We start from the raw sequence: 6,766 nt of genomic DNA on the forward strand, positions 1-6,766 counted from the left end.
TTCCAGAATTTCACATTTTTCACATTTAGGTATAAAACTGACTTTCTTGCATGTACACATTTAGAAATCCATATCAAGTTGCTTCAAATTATTAAATTCCCATATTCAAGTTAATTAACTTTCTTCATTTTACCGAAATTGGCATAAAGCCAAAACGGCAGTGCATTTGGAAAATTCCAGAATTTCACATTTAGGTATAAAACTGACTTTCTTGCATAAACACTTTTAGAAATACTTATGAAGTTGCTTCAAATCATTAACTTCATATATTAAAGTTAATTTACCTTCTTCATCTTACCAAAGTTGGCCATTTGGAAAAATTCCAGAATTTTACATTTTGGTATAAAACCGATTTTCTTGCATGTACACATTTAGAAATCCATATCAAGTTGCTTCAAATTATTAAATTCCCATATTCAAGTTAATTAACTTTCTTCATTTTACCGAAATTGGCATAAAGCCAAAACGGCAGTGCATTTGGAAAATTCCAGAATTTCACATTTAGGTATAAAACTGACTTTCTTGCATGTACACATTTAGAAATCCATATCAAGTTGCTTCAAATCATTAAATTCACATATTAAAGTTAATTAATCTTCTTCATCTTACCGAAATTGGCATAAAGCCAAAACGGCAGTGCATTTGGAAAATTCCAGAATTTCACATTTAGGTATAAAACTGATTTTCCTTGCATGTACACATTTAGAAATCCATATCAAGTTGCTTCAAATTATTAAATTCACATATTAAAGTTAATTAACCTTCTTCATCTTACCGAAATTGGCATAAAGCCAAAACGGCAGTGCATTTGGAAAATTCCAGAATTTTACATTTAGGTATAAAACTGATTTTCTTGCATGTACACCCATATCAAGTTGCTTCAAATTATTAAATTCACATATTAAAGTTAATTAACCTTCTTCATCTTACCGAAATTGGCATAAAGCCAAAACGGCAGTGCATTTGGAAAATTCCAAAATTTTACATTTACGTATAAAACTGACTTTCTTGCATGTACACATTTAGAAATCCATATCAAGTTGCATTCAAATTTTACATTTAGGTATAAAACTGACATTCTTGCATGTACACTTTTATTAAATTCACATATTAAAGTTAATTAACCTTCTTCATCTTACCGAAATTGGCATAAAGCCAAAACGGCAGTGCATTTGGAAAATTCCAGAATTTTACATTTAGGTATAAAACTGACTTTCTTGCATGTACACATTTAGAAATCCATATCAAGTTGCTTCAAATTATTAAATTCCCATATTAAAGTTAATTAACTTTCTTCATTTTACCGAAATTGGCATAAAGCCAAAACGGCAGTGCATTTGGAAAATTCCAGAATTTCACATTTAGGTATAAAACTGACTTTCTTGCATGTACACATTTAGAAATCCATATCAAGTTGCTTCAAATCATTAACTTCATATATTAAAGTTAATTAACCTTCTTCATCTTACCAAAGTTGACATAAAGCCATAACGGCAGTGCATTTGGAAAAATTCCAGAATTTTACATTCAGGTATAAAACCGATTTTCTTGCATGTACACATTTTTAGAAATCCATATCAAGTTGCTTCAAATCATTAAATTCACATATTAAAGTTAATTAACCTTCTTCATCTTACCGAAATTGGCATAAAGCCAAAACGGCAGTGCATTTGGAAAATTCCAGAATTTTACATTTAGGTATAAAACTGACTTTCTTGCATGTACACATTTAGAAATCCATATCAAGTTGCTTCAAATTATTAAATTCCCATATTCAAGTTAATTAACTTTCTTCATTTTACCGAAATTGGCATAAAGCCAAAACGGCAGTGCATTTGGAAAAAAATCCAGAATTTTACATTTAGGTATAAAACTGATTTTCTTGCATAAACACATTTAGAAATCCATATCAAGTTGCTTCAAATCATTAAATTCACATATTAAAGTTAATTAACTTTCTTCATCTTACCGAAATTGGCATAAAGCCAAAACGGCAGTGCATTTGGAAAATTCCAGAATTTTACATTTAGGTATAAAACTGATTTTCTTGCATGTACACTTTTACATATCAAGTTGCTTCAAATCATTAAATTCACATATTAAAGTTAATTAACTTTCTTCATCTTACCGAAATTGGCATAAAGCCAAAACGGCAGTGCATTTGGAAAATTCCAGAATTTTACATTTAGGTATAAAACTGAATTTCTGGCAAGTACACATTTAGAAATCCATGTCAAGTTGCTTCAAATCATTAGCTTCACATATTAAAGTTAATTAATCTTCTTCATCTTACCGAAATTGGCATAAAGCCAAAACGGCAGTGCATTTGGAAAATTCCAGAATTTTACATTTAGGTATAAAACTGACTTTCTTGCATGTACACATCTAGAAAACCATATCAAGTTGCTTCAAATTAACCAAAACGGCAGTGCATTTGGAAAATTCCAGAATTTCACATTTACGTATAAAACTGACTTTCTTGCATGTACACATTTAGAAATCCATATCAAGTTGCTTCAAATCATTAAATTCACATATTAAAGTTAATTAACCTTCTTCATCTTACCGAAATTGGCATAAAGCCAAAACGGCAGTGCATTTGGAAAATTCCAGAATTTTACATTTAGGTATAAAACTGACTTTCTTGCATGTACACACTTAGAAATCCATATCAAGTTGACTCAAATCATTAAATTCACATATTAAAGTTAATTAACCTTCTTCATCTTACCGAAATTGGCATAAAGCCAAAACGGCAGTGCATTTGGAAAAAAATTCCAGAATTTTACATTTAGGTATAAAACCGATTTTCTTGCATGTACACATTTAGAAATCTATATCAAGTTGCTTCAAATCATTAGCTTCACATATTAAAGTTAATTAACCTTCTTCATCTTACCGAAATTGGCATAAAGCCAAAACGGCAGTGCATTTGGAAAATTCCAGAATTTTACATTTAGGTATAAAACTGACTTTCTTGCATGTACACATTTAGAAATCCATATCAAGTTGCTTCAAATCATTAAATTCACATATTAAAGTTAATTAACTTTCTTCATCTTACCGAAATTGGCATAAAGCCAAAACGGCAGTGCATTTGGAAAAAAATCCATAGTTTTACATTTAGGTATAAAACCGATTTTCTTGCATGTACACATTTAGAAATCCATATCAAGTTGCTTCAAATCATTAGCTTCACATCGTAAAGTTAAATAACCTTCTTCATCTTACCGAAATTGGCATAAAGCCAAAACGGCAGTGCATTTGGAAAATTCCAGAATTTACATTTAGGTATAAAACTGACTTTCTTGCATGTACACATTTAGAAATCCATATCAAGTTGCTTCAAATCATTAAATTCACATATTAAAGTTAATTAACTTTCTTCATCTTACCGAAATTGGCATAAAGCCAAAACGGCAGTGCATTTGGAAAATTCCAGAATTTTACATTTAGGTATAAAACTGACTTTCTTGCATGTACACATTTAGAAATCCATATCAAGTTGCTTCAAATCATTAAATTCACATATTAAAGTTAATTAACCTTCTTCATCTTACCGAAATTGGCATAAAGCCAAAACGGCAGTGCATTTGGAAAAAAATCCATGCTTTAACATTTAGGTATAAAACTGATTTTCTTGCATGTACACTTTTAGCAATCCACATATCAAGTTGCTTCAAATCATTAAATTCACATATTAAAGTTAATTAACCTTCTTCATCTTACCGAAATTGGCATAAAGCCAAAACGGCAGTGCATTTGGAAAATTCCAGAATTTTACATTTAGGTATAAAACTGACTTTCTTGCATGTACACATTTAGAAATCCATATCAAGTTGCTTCAAATCATTAAATTCACATATTAAAGTTAATTAACCTTCTTCATCTTACCGAAATTGGCATAAAGCCAAAACGGCAGTGCATTTGGAAAATTCCAGAATTTTACATTTAGGTATAAAACTGACTTTCTTGCATGTACACATTTAGAAATCCATATCGAGTTGCTTCAAATCATTAAATTCACATATTAAAGTTAATTAACCTTCTTCATCTTACCGAAATTGGCATAAAGCCAAAACGGCAGTGCATTTGGAAAATTCCAGAATTTTACATTTAGGTATAAAACTGACTTTCTTGCATGTACACATTTAGAAATCCATATCAAGTTGCTTCAAATCATTAAATTCACATATTAAAGTTAATTAACCTTCTTCATCTTACCGAAATTGGCATAAAGCCAAAACGGCAGTGCATTTGGAAAAAAAAATCCATAATTTAACATTCAGGTATAAAACTGATTTTCTTGCATGTACACATTTAGAAATCCATATCAAGTTGCTTCAAATCATTAAATTCACATATTAAAGTTAATTAACTTTCTTCATCTTACCGAAATTGGCATAAAGCCAAAACGGCAGTGCATTTGGAAAATTCCAGAATTTTACATTTAGGTATAAAACTGACATTCTTGCATGTACACTTTTATTAAATTCACATATTAAAGTTAATTAACCTTCTTCATCTTACCGAAATTGGCATAAAGCCAAAACGGCAGTGCATTTGGAAAAAAAAAAATTCCAGAATTTTACATTTAGGTATAAAACTGACTTTCTTGCATGTACACATTTAGAAATCCATATCAAGTTGCTTCAAATTATTAAATTCACATATTAAAGTTAATTAACTTTCTTCATCTTACCGAAATTGGCATAAAGCCAAAACGGCAGTGCATTTGGAAAAAAATCCAGAATTTTACATTTAGGTATAAAACTGACTTTCTTGCATGTACACATTTAGAAATCCATATCAAGTTGCTTCAAATCATTAATTTTCAAACTACTAGCTTCTCATGTTAAAGTTAATTAACCTTCTTCATCTTACCGAAATTGGCATAAAGCCAAAACGGCAGTGCATTTGGAAAAATTCCAGAATTTTACATTTAGGTATAAAACTGATTTTCTTGCATAAACACTTTTAAAAATACTTATAAAGTTGCTTCAAATCATTAACTTCACATATTAAAGTTAATTAACCTTCTTCATCTTACCGAAATTGGCATAAAGCCAAAACGGCAGTGCATTTGGAAAATTCCAGAATTTTACATTTAGGTATAAAACTGACTTTCTTGCATGTACACATTTAGAAATCCATATCAAGGTTGCTTCAAATTATTAAATTCCCATATTCAAGTTAATTAACTTTCTTCATTTTACCGAAATTGGCATAAAGCCAAAACGGCAGTGCATTTGGAAAATTCCAGAATTTCACATTTAGGTATAAAACTGACTTTCTTGCATAAACACTTTTAGAAATACTTATAAAGTTGCTTCAAATCATTAACTTCATATATTAAAGTTAATTTACCTTCTTCATCTTACCAAAGTTGACATAAAGCCATAACGGCAGTGCATTTGGAAAAATTCCAGAATTTTACATTTAGGTATAAAACCGATTTTCGTGCATTTACACATTTAGAAATCCATATCAAGTTGCTTCAAATCATTAAATTCACATATTAAAGTTAATTAACCTTCTTCATCTTACCGAAATTGGCATAAAGCCAAAACGGCAGTGCATTTGGAAAATTCCAGAATTTTACATTTAGGTATAAAACTGACTTTCTTGCATGTACACATTTAGAAATCCATATCAAGTTGCTTCAAATCATTAAATTCACATATTAAAATTAATAAGCCTTCTTCATCTTACCGAAATTGGCATAAAGCCAAAACGGCAGTGCATTTGGAAAAAAATCCATAATTTTACATTTAGGTATAAAACTGACTTTCTTGCATGTACACATTTAGAAATCCATATCAAGTTGCTTCAAATCATTAGCTTCACATATTAAAGTTAATTAACCTTCTTCATCTTACCGAAATTGGCAAAAAACCAAAACGGCAGTGCATTTGGAAAATTCCAGAATTTTACATTTAGGTATAAAACTGATTTTCTTGCATGTACACATTTAGAAATCCATATCAAGTTGCTTTAAATCATTAGCTTCACATATTAAAGTTAATTAAGCTTCTTCATCTTACCGAAATTGGCATAAAGCCAAAACGGCAGTGCATTTGGAAAATTCCAGAATTTTACATTTAGGTATAAAACTGACTTTCTTGCATGTACACATTTAGAAATCCATATCAAGTTGCTTCAAATTATTAAATTCACATATTAAAGTTAATTAACTTTCTTCATCTTACCGAAATTGGCATAAAGCCAAAACGGCAGTGCATTTGGAAAAAATCCAGAATTTTACATTTAGGTATAAAACTGACTTTCTTGCATGTACACTTTTATTAAATTCACATATTAAAGTTAATTAACCTTCTTCATCTTACCGAAATTGGCATAAAGCCAAAACGGCAGTGCATTTGGAAAAAAATCCAGAATTTTACATTTAGGTATAAAACTGACTTTCTTGCATGTACACATTTAGAAATCCATATCAAGTTGCTTCAAATCATTAAATTCACATATTAAAGTTAATTAACCTTCTTCATCTTACCGAAATTGGCATAAAGCCAAAACGGCAGTGCATTTGGAAAATTCCAGAATTTTACATTTAGGTATAAAACTGACTTTCTTGCATGTACACATTTAGAAATCCATATCAAGTTGCTTCAAATTATTAAATTCCCATATTAAAGTTAATTAACTTTCTTCATTTTACCGAAATTGGCATAAAGCCAAAACGGCAGTGCATTTGGAAAATTCCAGAATTTCACATTTAGGTATAAAACTGACTTTCTTGCATGTA

This window comes from Bactrocera neohumeralis, unplaced genomic scaffold (assembly GCF_024586455.1).
Source record: "Bactrocera neohumeralis isolate Rockhampton unplaced genomic scaffold, APGP_CSIRO_Bneo_wtdbg2-racon-allhic-juicebox.fasta_v2 cluster11, whole genome shotgun sequence".
In the NCBI taxonomy this organism is placed as follows: Eukaryota; Metazoa; Arthropoda; class Insecta; order Diptera; family Tephritidae; genus Bactrocera; species Bactrocera neohumeralis.